This window comes from Mustela nivalis (assembly GCF_964662115.1).
Source record: "Mustela nivalis genome assembly, chromosome: 12".
Lineage (NCBI taxonomy): Eukaryota > Metazoa > Chordata > Mammalia > Carnivora > Mustelidae > Mustela > Mustela nivalis.
Window position 1 is genome coordinate 27,955,717 of NC_139031.1, and position 18,284 is coordinate 27,974,000.

Genomic DNA, 18,284 nt, shown 5'->3' on the forward strand with positions numbered 1-18,284 from the left:
CCCTCCGATCAGCAAAATCTGAAGCTAATCGTTAATGGTGGATCCTGTCTCCTTGAGGCTGATAGGATAGTGCCTGGGGTGATTGGAAGGGACTCTGCAGAGAAGATAAGCTGCAGGGAACAAGAGCCAGGACTATGGGGAGTAGGTGACATTTCTCAGTGGGAGATTCTCCCTCCATAGCTGTATCTATTGGCATCTAGCCAGGAAAGGAAAATAATACACCAGTTATCTGAACAGGGAAATTTAATACAAAGAATTGTGAACCAGTAATAGGATATTAACTACTGACAGAGGTAAGGAAAACTCTAAAGATTACAGGAGTAATAGATATAGGGAGCAGCTACCACTTTAGGGTGGAGAGACAACACCCAGAAAGGAACGAACTGAGAAAAGGGCCCTACCCATGGTGGAAAGTCAGACCTCATGTGACCCACTAGATGGCGGAGAATTTTGCTGAGCTGCCTCAGGATGGGCCTGGCTCCTGGGCTGCCACTCACTAATAAGCTGCCACTGGAGCAGTAATTAGACCAGAAAGTCAGCTGGGGAACAGCAAAGATTGAAAACTTGCTTGGAAGCCACCTATGGAGGGATGATGGGGAGTTCTGCAAAGAAGCCACCCCCTGGTGTGCTCGTGAAGCTTTCCATTGAAAGTATTGGGTGCCTTTCTGATGCACTAGACGGCCACTTGCTGGGACGTTGGGAAGATTTGTTGGGTGGGAGTGAGTACCATTTGCAGGTGCACACTGAATGATACAGAAAATAAAACAAGCAAACAAACAAAAAATCCCCACCATATCCAGGTCAAGAAGCACCCTACCTCCTACAGGTGTCTCTCCAGGGCTCTCTATTTGCAAGGTCAATTGTGTGCTTGCTGGCAAAGAAATATTTGCAAGCTTGAGTTTCAGTATCACAAAGCAGGGCAAAGAAGGGTGGGTTGGGAACTCAGAGGCAATACACGGGCAGCTGGTACAAGAGCCAAGCCGGGAATATTGAAATTTAGTTTTATGAAAGAACCTTATAGAAATGGCTTTCCTAATTTCTTGACCATTTATTCATTAACTTATTAACTCAATCAAGAAATATTTATTGGGGCGTCTGGGTGGCTCAGTGGGTTAAAGCCTCTGACTTCGGCTCAGGTCATCATCTCAGGGTCCTGGGATTGAGCCCGGCGTCAGGCTATCTGCTCAGCAGGGATCTTGCTTCCTCCTCTCCCTCTGCCTGCCTCTCTGCCTGCTTGTGATCTCTCTCTGTCAAATAAATAAATAAAATATTTTTAAAAAAAAAGAAGGGCCCTGTGATTAACTCAAGGCTCTGTTGTTAAGAAAGAAAAAAAAAAGAAGAAGAAGAAGAAGAAGAAATATTTCTTGATCACTCACCATGACAGATATTATCTTATAAACCAAGGATAGAGCCATAAAAGAGAAATAGGGTCCCTGGACTTGATCTCTGATGGCTGGTCACTTCCAATTTGCTCAGTATTCCTGTTGCTGTCTTGACCAACCCCTTCCCCCTGGCTTGGGTCTTCTTTGTTCCCAACAGGCCTCTCAGCTCTTGATGGCTACCCCCAAACAAAATCACACAGTATTAAAAAGTTTAATCTTTTGTTATTTGGTCAGAAATGTTAATGTAAGAAGCTGGAAAGATGATGATATCCTAAACTAGAACATTGGCAGTTGGAGACTGGAAATGAAGGAAAGTAGGGAGGATACTTAGGAGGTAGAATAGACAAGTCCTGGTGAACACTTGAATGGAGGGGCTAAGCACATCAGGGATTTTATTTTATTTTTTATTTTTAAAAAATTTTTTTGGTTAGAAAACTTTTACCAAGTATCTACCCAATTATTCTCTGGCTCAGCCCCTTCAGGAATCCACTCTGTATTCTTGGGTAAAAGGTTATTACAAAATAATAAATAAAATCTAAATGTGCTTCCCCTCCATACTTCATTCAATAGGAAAGTAGAAGGCATTAGTGACAGTAGTCTCCAGGGAGATTCTCCTTGATAAAAGCACATCGGCACAATGGTGGGTCCTCTGCACTGGAGAAAATGCGCTGGACTGGAGTTTTCAGGATAATGGGTCGTGTGCTCAGTGGGCATTGGTGGGTAGTGGCCATGTTGATGGTTATCACATAAAGAAGCTTTAGAAAGACATCCCACTGGTGCTAGTTTGTGTAAATAGGAGAGGATCTTACTGGAGGGAGACTTACGAACAGCCAACCAGCAGAGCACATGTGACTCTCTCAGCTATTACGTTCCCATACAGAGCTGGACTTAGGTCAGGCATAACTGGATGAACACCATGAAGAAGTCTCCTTGAGGGACCTACCTCAATCAAATACTACATATTTATGGGAGCAGAACATATCTAGACTGTATTTGACAACAGAAGCTTTTTAGAAAGAGAAAGTCTCTGGAGTTCAGTAGCTGATTTTAGCCTGTTTATCAATTGAACTAACTCATACCTGCTGAGCCAGCTTTTTTATGGGCTATTAGAATGGGAGAGAAAACGAGCATCCAGTGTCCTCCAGATTCATCTTTCCTTAATGATAGTCTATGAAAGATACACTTGCCACTGCAAACTTCAGCTTACAGGGAGGAAAATAATTGGTGCTACCTGCAGACTAGTTGTAATAGGACAGGAACAATCCCTTAGGAGAGGTCACACTTCAAACATTTCCATTAAAGAAAGACTTAGATGCATTGTCAATGCTTTAGAAACTCCTAGAACTATCTGGAAGAAAATGTAAGGTAGACTGGTGATTTAAAAACAAAAACAAAACATGTAGGAGAGGAGCCACAGAAATTCTTTATTGTATCTCAGAAACACAAAAACGGTGGGAAATGGATTATTCATAAATATATGTAGATTGTGCGCAAAGATACTTAGTTGATCCAACAAAATGGATTATAGGACACACGTACACATGCACACACACGTGGGGGAGAATTAATTCTCATATGACCCCTCTACCAACATGTCAACAAATTTAAGTCTGGCACCATTTTGCTTAATGTAGGTGATATCTTGACTATCAAAAGTGGTCATCATTTAAATTTTATTTTATTTTATTTTTAAAAGATTTTATGTATTTATTTGATAGACAGAGATCACAAGTAGGCAGAGATGCAGGCGGGTGGTGGGGGGAGCAGGCTCCCTGCTGAGCAGAGAGCCCGATGCGGGGCTCGATTCTAGGACCCTGAGATCATGACCCGAGCCGAAGGCAGAGGCTTTAACCCAGTGAGCCACCCAGGCGCCCCTAAGTTTTATTTTAAAGAAGAAAATTCAGATACCATGGAAACATTTTTCCTGACCTAATTTTGTTTCTGTATTGAGCTGGAGATGGAGAGTGAACGCGGAAAACAAGCAGGGAGGAGAAGCTAAGTCATTTTTGTTTCTTTCCATTTTTGTTTTTTGTTTTATTCTACCTCAAGTTCTATGTCAACATGTTCTCTATTCCTTTTTTCTTAGACAGAGAGAGAGCATGAGTGGGAAGGGGCAGAGGGAGAAGGAAAGAGAGAATCTTATGCAGACTCCATGCTCAGGACAGAACACAGCTCGGGGCTGGATCATGAGATCATGACCTGAGCCGAAATTAAGAGTTGGACACTTAACCAATTGAGCCACCTAGACGCCCCATCTATGTCCCTTTAAAAGTTAAATTATCTCCAAGTGTTAGCACCATATTTCCTTTTACTAATAATCAGTAGAAACAAGCCCCCAATTTATTTGTGTGTGTGTGTGTGTGTGTGTGTGTGCACATGCCCCCACACGTATTCTTAAATCCTAAATTCTTTACTACTATTATAACAAATACTACCCATTGGACCCCTGAACCATTCTCTGCTCTTCCTTTTATTAGTAAATCACATACAGTCCTTACGGAAGTTTGAGTCGGCACAAGGCCACCCTTGAGTCGGCACAAGGCCAGACTGTATTCCGTGGCCTCACTTGCGTTTAGCTATGGCGTTATTACCAGATTCCCACGGAGGGGATGCAAGCAGCAGGAATGTGTGCACTGCTGTGGTACCTTGGGCACCTCCACTCCCTCTCTTTTTACCTTTTCTTATGGACTGGGGTGTGGGGACAACTGAAAGAGCCACCTTCTAGAGATAGAAGCCGCATGCCGAGGAGGGCAAAGATGAACATCCCATCTGTCCCTGGGGGGGCCTCACGGAGCAGAGATGGTACGTGAAAAAGAATCCAACATCTATTTTATTGAGGCTTCTTTATTTTTAGGCCTCTGTTAAAGTCAGCTTAACCTGTTTGTTAACCTCAAATAGCAAGCTATAAAGAATTGCCAACGATCATAGAGCGCTGACGTAGAGGTATGCAGTTCTGAAGTCCTAGGGATATATTGTCTTCCAGTTCAGCCTTGCTTTTATGTCTCTTCATGTCTACTTCATTATGTAAATTTCAGTTGCTTCTCAGATGTCTCCTTTTTTTGTTGACACTTAAATCTGGCTGACGTGCATTTTTAGCTCAGCAGGTATTATTAATTGGTACCTCTGTTTTTTTCTAAAATGATATTTTTCAAGCCTATAGAAATAAACTCAGAAGATACCAAATGCTTAAATCTGTATCTTCTAGTGGACAGAATAACTGCATTAAATTAAATCTCTGTCTTTATAGCCGACACCCTGTGATTTCCTGAGCCTGAGGCATAGGCTCAGTACTGACACACGACCGTAAGACTACAGAATGCTTGTCCCCACACACGTGCCTCCCCACCACATTACCAAAAGTCTCCTTATAGCACTTCCTTCTGTCAGTATATCATGTCTAAAACTATCAAGAAAAAAAAAAATCACGAGGCATAATCCAAAGCAAAAACACAGTTTGAACTAAGCAAAGTATTCTATTAAGCTAAGAAAACGAGAAAGTAATAAAGTGGAAGGAAGTAAGAAAAGTGCACAAATCCATGCTGGAGAAACAGGGAAATCCAGCCAACAGAATAAAACTTAGCATTTTATAGAAATCAAAGTCTTTTACCACAAAAGACACAAGGCTAAGATGTTTTTATAGATAAATTTTACCAACTTGCATAGAATAAATCATCCTTTTATTAAATTTAAAATCTCAAAGATTAGAAAAAGAGCCAGCAACCAGATTTATGTAAGTTGTAATTCTTAACACCCAAACCAGTAAAGAAAAATCTAAACCAATATCACTTGTGAATATAGAGGCAAAAATATCCTATAAAAAAGAAAAATAACAAGTAAAATCCATTCCTGATCCTGAACAGGGTCCTTTTGCCCTGAGAGACATTACTGGGACTATTGGCTAATCTGAATGGGGTCTGGGAAATGCAGTAGTAGTGCATGTCTGCATCCAACTCCTTTACTTATTTTGATGGCTATATGGTACCTGTGGTAGAGAATGAAGGAAGTAGATGCTAAATTATTCAGGGATGGTAGGACATCAGATCCCAATTCAAATGGTTCAGGGGGGGGAAATAAAAACTCCTTGTACTAGACTTGCAACTATTCTGTAACCTCGTGATTGCTTCAAAATAAAAATCTGGCGGTTGCCGAAGGGCAAGTGGGGAGGCATTGGACAAAATGGGGGAAGGACAGTGGGAGATACAGCTTTCCAATTATGGAATGAATAAATCACAGGAATAAAAGGCACAGCATAAGGAATACAGTCAGTGGTATTTTAATAGTGATGTAACGAGACAGATGGTAGCTACACTTGTGGTAAACATAGCATAATGTGTAAACTTGTCATATCGCTAAATCGAACACCTGAATCTAATGTAACATTGTGTTTCAACTATACTCAAATTAAAAAAGGGAAAAATATTCGAATAACATCAAAAGAAATTATTAAAGAAAATGTCAATATCATCAGTGTTATTTAAACTCATTTGTACTTCTTATATAATAATTTACTACTTTTCTGTTGCACTATCTGTGTATGCTGAGCTTTGACTCAGTATGACAACAGAGATTACAGGTATAGAATCCATAGCTGGATTATCTTTATTCGAATTTATTCTGCTACAGGCTGTCTGTGTGATGTAGCCAGATGACCTCACCATTCTGTTCTTCAGTGTCCTCATTTATAAAAAGTAAGAATAAAATGAGTTAACATATATAAAGTATTGACTAGTGTGTATTTATTATTGATAAGTAAAGAGTCATATTTATATATTGATAGCGATAGCCTCGTTACAAAAAGGATTGTGAGCTTTCTAAATATACTCACAATATAACACTAATACAGCAATAGTAATGACAGTAATACTAATAACCTATTCTAAACCCATGGCCAATAATATATTTTTCACAATATGTCACAATTTTCATTTTACCTGCATTAAATATTTGGCTTTTTCTCACAGGACCAGTAACTCTGTTTTCCCAATTTCAGGACTTTAGAGGTGATATACAATAGCTATAGAAACAGCAACATTTTTTTCAGGGAAGAATTTGAAAACTGCTTGAAACTGCAAGTGAAGGGCTGTATGCTTTAGATAATGACACATACGGGACAGGACTTCATAAAGGTTATACGAGCCAGCTTAGACTATAAAAGCAATACTAGCGGTTGCCTGGCATCAGGCTATTTTCTGGGAAGCTGTGTTAATGAAATGCAGTCTCAATTTCTTGGGCCGGTGATTTTGGGTTCATTATCAAAGAAATATTGAAGGTTTCCTGCCCAGAACCCTTATGCCGAGAATTAGATGACCTCCACAAAACAGGCTCAGCACATTCCCATGATGTCAGTCCACTGGGCAGTTTTCCGAGGCAGCAGGTCAAGGCTGTGCCTTCTGAGCAATATTCCCACAAAGTGGGGAAAAGGTGGGGGTGGGAGAGCAACTTTGTCCCTTCCATCCACAGAATACTTAAGTGAATCCCACTGAGTCGGTCTAGCACGGCCATAGACTTTTCTCTAATTAAAGAATCCCTGCATAATACTTTTTTTTTTTTTTTTTCAGTAGTAACAGATTTCCCTGTTTTTTCTTTTAGGTCAACCTTGTTCTGACTGTCATGTAGATCCCAAAACAGGAGTTTAATAAGTCAGGTGTTGGGGCCCAGAGCATCATTTACCATGAAGACGTGCCTTGTTAGGACTGGATTACACTCAAAAGGAAGAAGTAGGGGGTACCTGGCTGGCTCTTGATCTCAGGGTTGTGACTGAGTCCCACATTGCGTGTAGAGATTACTTAAAAAAAAATCTTAAAAAAAAAAAAAAAAGAAGTAGATGAGAAGCAAAATGCTAGCACCACAAATCTTCATCCTCTGGTTTATTATTAAGACTGGTTTATTATAGACACAGCTAATGGGTTTACCCAGTACTGTCCTCTTTCCTCAGTTGTTAAATTTGAAAATTAGCAGAGGATAAACAGAACATTTTGCAGATAAACTCAGAAAACCCAAACTTGGTTTCATGTGGGGAGGATTTTGGATTTAGTGGATATAAAAAGTAAGAATTATCTTCTTATAATAGTGCTATCTCTTTCTATTTAAAAATATTTTATTCATTTTTTAAGAGAGAGAGAGAGACAGAGTGCAAGCCTCGGTTAGGGTTAGAGGGAGAGGGACAAGCAGACTCCACACTGAGCACGGAGCCTGATGTCGGCCTTGATCTCAGGACTCTGAGATATTGACCTGCGCTGAAGGCAAATGCTTAAACGACTGAACCACCAAGGGGTCGCTAGACTATTGCTACTCCAATTTCTCTTTGTACTTACCTCTATTAAGCTCTTTGTTGAAATGATCTGTCTCCTTCTTAGACTGTGGGAATTAAGGTTAATATTTGTTTTTAATACTCTATAACTAGAGTGCCTTGCACATAGCGACTGTCATATTGTAGACGCACACTTGTTAAAATATTTTATTTCAGTACATTAGTTCTGGCAGGTCACAGAATTGGTCATCAACCACTTTATTTTTTCTTTCTTGACCTCTGGGATTGTTGGCCCTCTTCTGATATCTAAATATCTAATATTTCTGATATCTAAATATTACATTCAATTCATCAAAGACCTGCTATAAACCATACCTGCACCTGAGGTTTTATCTTAAAGCAAAATAACCAATCAGAGAGGCACTGAGTCAGACATTGGCTATCTATCTAACCATTGACCAATGGAGGTGTCATAGCCAAGGGACCCCAAGGATTTTGGTGTCATTCCCAAGATCATCTCTACCCCAGGGCTAAGTTCATGAGACCACTTGCCCCTGATTCTGGTGAATCTCCATTTCATGTAGCCAGCTTCCTTTGCTTTGATCTATCTTTACTAAGCAGACTTATAATTATTATTTAGCTTTCCATAAAATTCTTCCTACAAGAGAAGAATGTGTTCACCATACACATTTGAAATCTTTTTGATCGCTATATTAGCTATTTCTCACCCAAAATTAAAAAATTAATATTCAGGTTTATATGTTGGTTTTGAAGTTTAGTGCAGGTCTGCCCAGAGATATGGGCAGGAGACCTAAAACAGAGTTGAGTTTCTGAGACTTCAAAGCTGAGAAACAAATCTAGACTTCAAAGATAAGTAGCAGCCATCAACTGATGTCTTTCAAGGGTGCAACAGGATTTCAGTAAGCCTGGAGAAGTGCTTTTGGAGAATGTACATTCCTGAGGATAACATTTCTGGACAGAACATTGCAGTAAAGAATTTGTTTTCCTAGGGCAGTATGAAAAACTTGAGAAAATTTGACATTTTGCTTCATCATTCTAGAATGCCCTGAAAATAGTTTTCTCTCTCTTCATTTCTTCTTCTTTTTTTTTTTTTAAAGATTTTATTTATTTATTTGACAGACCAAGATCACAAGTAGGCAGAGAGCCAGGCAGAGAGAGAGAGTGGAGGAAGCAGACTCCCTGCTGAGCAGAGAGCTCGATGCGGGGCTTGATCCCAGGACCCTAGGATCATGACCTGAGCCGAAGGCAGAGGCTTTAACCCACTGAGCCACTCAGGTGCCCCTCTCTCTTCATTTCTTATTACTTGAAAGGCAAGAGTAAAAGTTAAAAATGATCTTCCTTTCTCCCTGTCTCATATTACCCCACACCCCACCCTCCACCCCCAAATATATCTTTTTGTTTCTTGTATAAAGTTCTTAACAGACATGAAGTACCAGATATTCAGCAGCACAGAAAGTGAGCAGATTTTTTTTTCAATCAATCAAATGCATTTTTCTAATATTTAAAGATATTTTCTGTTGAAGCGATTTTCATCTCACTTCCTGTGTGCTTAAATGGGAATGAATGGGCTAATGTGTAACTTGTGTTCTATCTTTGCATACTGGCGGCAGATATTTATAGCTAGCCTTTTAAACAATAACGCTGTTCCCAAACCTAACAATCCCATTCTGTTTTCCACAGTCGTTTCCATACCAGATGCATATGACCTGAAAATAGAATGTCCTTAATTCCAATCCTTTCCCTATATTCTCCGTTTCCCATTTTGCCCTTAAGTGTTTCTTTTCTCCATTCTCCTACAAAGTGACGTTGCTCGTGTTCTTTTTCAGCAACTCCAAGTAGTTGAAGTATAGGTTTTAAAAATAAATTTTATCTGCTCAGATTGAAAATATAATTGTGTTAATGACAGCATTACTTTGGTTATTGCAGAAAAAGGAAATAAACACCCCCTATATTTTCAGTCAAGTGTACGTTGAATTTATTCTTCTTTAGTTCCATATTTTCATTGTGCATCACAATAATTGTAGATTGTTATTTAATGTGCATGTAACACATTTTTGTACGCAGGGCTCTGAGTATAATAATTTAAGATAAGAAGCTTACCTAAACACCAAGCTCTATTGCTACCAAAAGGACATGCACTTAAATAGTTGTGGGTGCAAAATAACCTGATTGTTTTCACCATAATAGGTTCATATTTTTAAAAATACAACTATGCTAGAAAATATTATTAAAATAGAGCTTATCAAATTAACTGCTTTAAATTTAATTTAAACTTATTGTTGTTGGAGAGAGAGAGTATGCACTAGTGCAGACAGAAGGAGAGGAGAGAGAGAATTTTTATTTTTTTTAAGATTTTATTTATTACTTGACAGAGAGACATAGCGAGAGAGGGAACACCAGCAGGAGGAGTGGGAGAGGGAGAAGCAGGTTTCCCACTGAGCAGGGAGCCTCAGGCAGGACCCAAGACCCTGGGATCATGACCTGAGCCTAAGGCAGATGCTTAACAACTCACCCACCCAGGCGCCCTTGAGAGAGAATTTTAAGCATCTCCACACCCAGCATATTACCCAATGCTGGGCTTAATCTCACAACCCTGAGATCATGACCTGAGCTGGGATCATGACCTGAGCCGGGATCATGACCTGAGCCAAGATCAGGAGTCAGACACTTAACCAAATGAGCCATACGTCCCTAAATTAACTGCTTTTGAAAATTTCACTTCACTTATATTAAATGTGATTGTAAACTCACCTTGGTTAAAAATTTTAAGCAGTTTAACTGGTACCAAAACAATGACAACATACCTCTTTCACCTTTAAAGGTCATCGGAGAATTTGAGGAAATTTTGGTAAGTAGCAGTAGAACATAATTTCTTCACTCAAAACAGGTCAAGTTGTATAAATTCAGATGACTAAGTTTTAAAAGGATTTTCAATATGGAAATAATTTGCTAATATTTTCTCAAACATCAGAATTCTGTTCTACATTCATGTCAAATATTTAATATATTTAAATATAAAGACTTCATGCTCACCACATCCTTTTGCTTGTAACTACAATAGTGGCAAAAAAGGTAAATTAATTATTATGAATCACTTTTTTGAGTTTTTTTTCAGCCTATTTGAATATCTTTCACCTTCTTGTTTTATGTCCTAATTTCCATGTAACTTTCCAAATGAGAAATGTCAGTTCTGTCTTAGTTTGAACAGTGTGTGGCTCTTAGATAGCATTTAGGGTTAATTGGAATTTTCTATTTGGTTACATTCTGAAAATTAAAGAGTCAGTTTATCAATAAACCAATGCTATCATTTCCACTTCTGCTGTTCCTCAAATTCAGTCTGGGAGCCTGACTTTCATTTTTTATGAGAATAACTGCCAACTCTAAAGTTCTTAACTACGGTAATTTTCTGGGACATAATTTCCTTCTTTTAATAAGAAAAGTATGGCATCTTTAAATGTTTTATATCATTCCATGGGCACTTAAAACAAATATTATGTGACTGCACAAATTAAATGGAACAGTTTTCATAATTAAATAATTAAATTACCTACCATACTATAAATATGTTTGTCATCTTTAGTTTCGTGTGCGTGTATCTGTGGTCGAGATAAAGAATCCATCAAGTTCTGTAAACCGGAATTTAACAGGAGTGGATATTACATTTTCTGTGTGCATATTTACAAATATTTAAGAAAAACCACACAGTACAACCTATGAAAGAAAAGACCTAGAAATTGTATGAGGCAACAAGCTTAGTGCAGGTCAACTGCAGCCTTGAAAAAGTGAGTATGTTATCGTATCACATTCATAGAAACGTATCTTAGATAATCCACACTTCTCCTTACTGGTTAGGTTGTACCTGTTGTATTCTGTTTACTCTAGTCATCACAATTTATGTTCTTAACAGAAGAGGCAGGCTAGGGTTCCTATGCATTATTCCACTGTAACATGTGCCATTAACAGCTATGGGGCGGGGGGAGAGTCTGTGGTCAACCAGAGGATTAGACAGATTTCTTTGATGCAGGACTTCCCAGTGCTTTTAAATGCCAAGGACATTTTGCCTCAATGTGAGGATATAGTATGCATATTTGTTTCAAAATAAACAATAGAATTCTTTTCTCATAAAGTATCTGTTAACATCTAGAAAAATGCCTTGAGGAGTAACTGAGTGCTACAGAACACAGTGGAGAAGTGCTAATTCCAGCCAGTTGGAAAGTGATTAAATGAGAATAACCAGGAAAACATTCTTCTGCCCCTTGTCTGACCTCCTAATCTATCTGGTGACTCTTTTCTGGTCTTTCTCTGTGCCCTTTATGCTGTCTTGGAGCTTAGTTTATATTCAGATTAAAAGAAAAATAAGGGCGCCTGGGTGGCTCAGTCAGTTAAGCATCTGCCTTTGGTTCAGGTCAAGTTCCTGGTGTCCTGGGATCAAGCCCCAAGTCAGGTTCCCTGCTCAGCAGGGAACTGGTATTGGTACCAGTTAAACTGCTTACCCCCACCACCACCCACCACTTGTGCTCTGTCTCAAATAAATAAATAAAATCTTTAAAAATATAAAAACAAGATTTATTTATTCATTGCCTTATGAATTATCTGAAGGAGACACAAATACAGATCTGCTTATTATGAACTCTGAAGTTTGTGATTAAAGGTCAAAACTTGGATATTGGAATGTGTGCAAACTGTTGAAGGTGACATATTTACATGGCAATGTTTTCCACTAATGCAGAAAATTTCTACTGGGATTATCATAAATAAGATGTAGTTTGTTATTGAATATCCCATAGCTTCAGACCTCAATGAACGTGAATGTTTGGGTGACATTTTCTTTGGAAGTATGCAGCACAGCAGAATACCATCATTACTAGTATACAAAGTAAGTCCAGTAGATGCCAGAAAACCTTTGAATTAGTCAAGTTCCTGTAGGAAAAGCAAAAGATATGAAAGGAATTCGAGGGCAGCAGAGCACCCCAAAAGCCAGCCAGCCCAGTCATTAATCAGATGACTGAATTCCTTCTCTCCATGACAGGAGTTGGTCCCTAGGAAGATGACAGTTTCCCTCGCAGGGTTAGTGTCCAAGCCGAGGCTGAGGGGCCGAGGCTGAGGGGCCAAGGCAGAAGTACAGTCAGATACTGTGTAGGACACTGAATTAAATGACCTTCACAGTCCCCTCTTTTCTAAAATGTTACAACTTCAATGTGAAGGATTAGAATTAATTCAAAATAGGAAGTAAAATATGAAATTTAACATTTTACATATTTTTAAGTTATATTTTACATTACATTTAAATAATCTTACAGTGATCTGTGGAAGGCAATTACTGCCATTATTGCACCTTTTTTTTTTTTTAAAGAAACTATTTATAAGACTGCTGTTCCATTCACACTGCCTGCATACACCACGGAGGGGAAGTGCTTCAGAGAGGAAATGGAGAAGAGTTTGTGCTTGAGGAAGGCCCTAAAAATCAAAAGGGGATATGTTTTACCTTTTACTGTTTCTTCCTTTTTTTTTTTTAATGATTTTATTTATTTATTTGACAGAGAGACACAACGAGAGAGGGAATACAAGCAGGGGGAGTGGGAGAGGGAGAAGCAGGCTCTCCGCTGATCAGGGAGCCCAATGCGGGACTCAATCCCAGGACCCTGGGATCCTGACCCGAGCCAAAGGCAGCACTTAACGACTGAGCCACCCAGGTATCCCGCTTTTATTGTTTCTTAATGTCTGATCAATATTTAGTCTGATGAGGGCATTTGTAACACTGGGATTCCTGGCTGAGGCTGAGGCTGCCTTCGGCTTAGCCAGTTGGCAGATCCTATGTTACTCCTTCTCTCTCACCTTGCATTTCTCAGATATTGCTAATAACTTCAGAAGGTGCTTAGGATGTCCACTTACACTGGAAAAGTGTGAGCATAGGACCTCCAAAAGTTTGAGGAATCTAGAGCAGAGAGAATGTGTGCGTTATACTACAGGATACTCAAATGGTGTCAGTGTTGGTTGAGACATGAATTCAATGAAAACTCTATTTCAAAGTGAAGTGCAAGGTTATTGATATGGGAATTGCAAAGAGGAGGGTTCTAAAACTCATAAGTGACCCTTAACCCCTCACTCTTATCAAGGTTGTAGAGAAGATTAGAAGACTCTGGATATTGAGAAGCATGTTAGTGTGTTAGCAGAATCTCTTCCTGCTCCCAAGGTCAGGAGAGGTGAGGGTGCTTTCCCTTCAGACACATTACACATAATTCCATCCTGTTACAGGAGAGAAAAATGGGTTTCCTGATGAATATCCACATTCCCTTACTTTTTTAGGCACTACCCTAGGTATCTTAGTTTGGATTCCCCCAGAAGCAGGCCCTGGAAATGAGGATTTAAGTACACATTGATTAATTTGGAGGTAACTCAGGAGCATTGGAGGGGTGTGAACAGTGAGACAGGGAAGGGAAGGAATCTGATAAAGGATGTATTCTATAGAACGTTTTATCATGTGGGTATCTGAGGCTTAGCCCTGCTGGGCAACTCTGGAGGACAATGTGACACCTGACCCAGAATTGCATCCTCAGTTGGGGGAAGCTAGAGTATTTAATCTCCAGTTCCCTTCATTATCACCTGAGAGTTACTCCCAGAGATATTAACATTTTGGCCTCCTGGCCAGCTCACACCTGCACAAAGACAAAGCCCTTGGGTAAATGTTGCAGGGATCTGCAGAAGGAAGCCTTCTTGGACATGAACTCTAAAAGTGAGTGCCAAGGGACATGAGTGGGTTAGTGACAGCATCTGCCATGCTAGGTAAGCTAAAATATAGATAAAATAGCATGTTGTCCAGTCACAGTCCAAATGTTCCAAATGATCAAAAGATAATTTTCACATGTTGTGATTTGGACTGTAGAACAATGTTCAAGTAAGGATGTTGAGTGCTGAAATAAGGGTATTTAAGGAAAGGATTGAGAGGAAAGGGCCTCTTTTACTGAGAAGACAACTTAATGGAAAGAATGTCCTTGATCAAGGAGTGGGGAAAGTTCAGAATGAAAAGAAGTCAGTGAAGAGCCATTGTCAAATTCATGAATGACTGTCATTGTACAGACAGATCTTTGTGGACTCAGAAAGTATAAGACAAGGACTTAATGTAACTGAAACCAGAGTTTAGCTATCTCCAGTTGGGGTGCGTCATGTCTCCCCCCACCCACCCTTCCTACCCTCCATTGCCAGATGTAACCCGTAATGTACTCAAATCCCTTTCTGCCCAGATGAGTGCTTTCCTCTTGTTTCCAAAGCTCATCAGAAACAAGTTCTGGAACAAACAGCTCCCAGATCCAGGAGAGACATTCCAGTTCCCAGCTACCAAACTATATGCAGAGGTTGGCTCTTTCCATTATGGTAATTTTTTTTCAGGAGGATTATTCTATTACCATATTCTAAGCCTAGGTCTTGATCATTTGATCATCCGCATTTTAAAAATTTCCCTAATTTTAAATCTTAAGATGAAGCTGTTGGATATCTTAGACTCCTTTTCTTTCAGAAAACTCCAAAACGGACTCTGTGCCAAACTCTCCTCAGAACATCCACTTCGAGGAAAGAGGAGCTTTTCCTAAATCATGGAGGGTGAAAAGTGGGGGAGGGTGGTAAGGAATTTCCTGTTGTTACCCTCTTTCTCCTGGAGCACTTATTTGAAGTGGTTATGGCCAGGTTATTTCCCTTTCCAAATATACCCCTAACAAAAAGGAGTGACTGCTTGTGTTTCTATCACTGGAGAGTTTCAAATGGACACTAGATAACACTTGTCAGGAATGTTCTAGACGTGATTTATATATCAGAGGAATTGAACCAAATAGCCATTAATCTTCTTTTCCAAATTAGAGATTGTATCTTTCTATGAGAAAATTCCAGCTTAAGAACATATTTTCTTTGAGGGAAATTGTCTCTGTGTTAAATTTTATAAGCAGTATTTCCATGAGGCCAAAACAGTACTTTCTCATCACAACATTTTTGTAAAACCAAGATATCTGAGAGGCAGTGGTGCCTCATTATCTGAGCTCATTATCTTAGTATTGGCCTCAGCATTAGCCTCAGAAATACTTGTGTGATTTTGCTAGGGGTTGGCAGATGGGCTAATAGACAAATGCCCAGCTGCCTGTCCCAGTTCTGATAAAGGAAGCCTGGCCCACACATTCACACAGCCAACTCCCGACAGCAGGGACCATGGAGCAGTGGTCATGGCATCTGCCTTTTCTAACTGCCACATATTGCAAACAAGAAAGTGCAATGGAATATTACACAAAATGTTCACCAAATGCCCAGGTGAAATATATCAAATGCATTAAATGAATTAGAGTGCACATTCACTAAAATTCAAGAAAGAGACATGGGGAGCAGGGAAGAAGAGACAGAAATAAAGACAGAGACCAGGAGTCCATTGTTTTAGAAACAATAGGTTAGGGTGGTTTTAATTAATGGAATCCATTTTGTTTTGAGGTTAAATGTTCATAAATTTAGCCTTCACATTGCGAATACCAAGCTTATTCTTGGATCTTATGAGATAAATTCCCCATTCAGAGTTTAGGCAGGTTGTCTAGAGTTTATTAGAAAAGCTGTGATGTGTATCTAGATAATACCACACACTGCTGATACTAAGCTCTGTTCATAGTTTCCAAAACACATGAATTTGAGTAACTGGTATAGGTATTGCTTTGTCCAGAATTTTAGTAACTGGTGCAAATATTGCTTTGTCTAGACTGATTTTAGCAGTCTACAATGATCTTTCTGTAATGCGTATCTCATTTAAAATTACGCAGCACCTATTCCTCTTACCATTAAAATAATTGAATGTGACAGTGTTGAACGTGGGCTGCATGTTCCATTTTACTAATTAACACAACATCATATTTAAAAACACTTGTGTAAGTTATTTTTTTTAAAGCTTATTATTCCAAACACTTGGTCTATAAATTAATCTACAATTTAATTCTATTGTGGAAAGATCATGCCTAACTTCAGGAACTGCTAAGAAGTCTGTCTACATGTAAAACTATGATTGAAGTTTGTTTTGAAACATTTTTGGGGAAAAGCATAAATTGAACTCGTGTACATTTAGATGAATTCCCAGGAAATACAATGAAAGTAGTGGCAACCCAGCAGAATGACAAAATTAGAGAAGCAAAACCATAAAGAAAAATGTAACCCCTAAAGATATATTGCTTAAAACGGAGAGGAGGAAAAGCCCTCTCGAGAGAAGGAAGGCCTGCATTGGGAACCCCCCTCTGCAGCGGCTTTCTACGCTGTGCAGACTAATCTTTCATTTATGAACTTGGGTAGACTACATGATATTACCCTTGAGTCTGAATTCAAAAGTAAGTATTCAATAAATATCTTACACAGGGGTCCATAGGAGTTTCTTTATGGTGCCCCCTCCCCTCTCCTGCTGAGAGCACCCACGTTGTTCTATCCCACACTCCTGTGCCTTACTCCTAACCTGTGTTTACGCCATAGTTGTCACTACCATTAGATGACCTTGTCGCGCGAGCCACATGGGCACAATACTCGAGCTACATCAGTTAGACTTCTTCGCTGATGTTTTAAAAATTAGAGTGAGGGAGAAATCTGGAATGATGCGAGTTCTAAGTCTGTGGGCAGCCGTGCCTTCATGTGTCGAGAAGGCTGCAGAGGAAACGAACGTAAACGACAGAGGAGAGAGAGAGAGAGAGAGAAATGGTCCATGTGACATTCAGTCCTGGATTCCGGTTTTCTCAGAAGTCCTGCCTTAAATTTGGCTACCTGATAAAAAAATTTCTCCTTTTCGGTCAAGCTAGTTTGTGTTAGTTTGCCATTATCTGTGGTCCGAAAGTTCTGAGCAATATGCATGGTGCGTGGTGGTAAGTGATTGGAGCACGCCACAGTTTGGTCAGAAAACAAATATATCCCAAAATATGTGCTATAGCCTCCTTCCATCTACTTCATCATTTGTGACCCACACAGTTGCTCCATCCACGATAGCAATGATATTTGTATCCAGTTATCATCTTCCCACATTTATTTTTTTTAAGATTTTATCTATTTGATAGAGAGAGGCACAGTGAGAGAGGGAACACAAGCAGGGGGCGTGGGAGAGGCAGCAGCAGGGAGCCTGACGTGGGGCTCCATCCCAGGACTGTGGGATCATGATGTGAGCTGAAGGCAGATGCTTAATGACTGAGCCGCCCAGGAGCCCCAACCACGTTTATTTTAAAGAATAGCTCAAACCAAAATTATTTTTTTAATTATTTATTTTCTCACCATCAAACCAAATTCACAAAACCAAATTCATACAATGATTTCCCAGTCCTAGCTTCTGTACATGGTATACAACGATAGACAATACAGAACTGCCCCTTTACTCTCCCCCCACCCCCCCCCCCCAAAAACCCCATTTACATCTGTTGCCTGATCTCTTATAAGTCTGGCCATTCTGCTAATCAGCTCTTAAGCTGTATTTAAAAATAGCAGAAATGCTAATGTTTCAAATCACATGGTGTGACGCAACACTCAGGATTGTCTGACAATTACTGAGACACTCTTGGGCTCCCTGGGCAATAAATTATCTCAGGCTTTGGGCTGTTCGTGCAAGGAATGATTCCAAACTCAGCTTTCTCTGTGATCGGTAG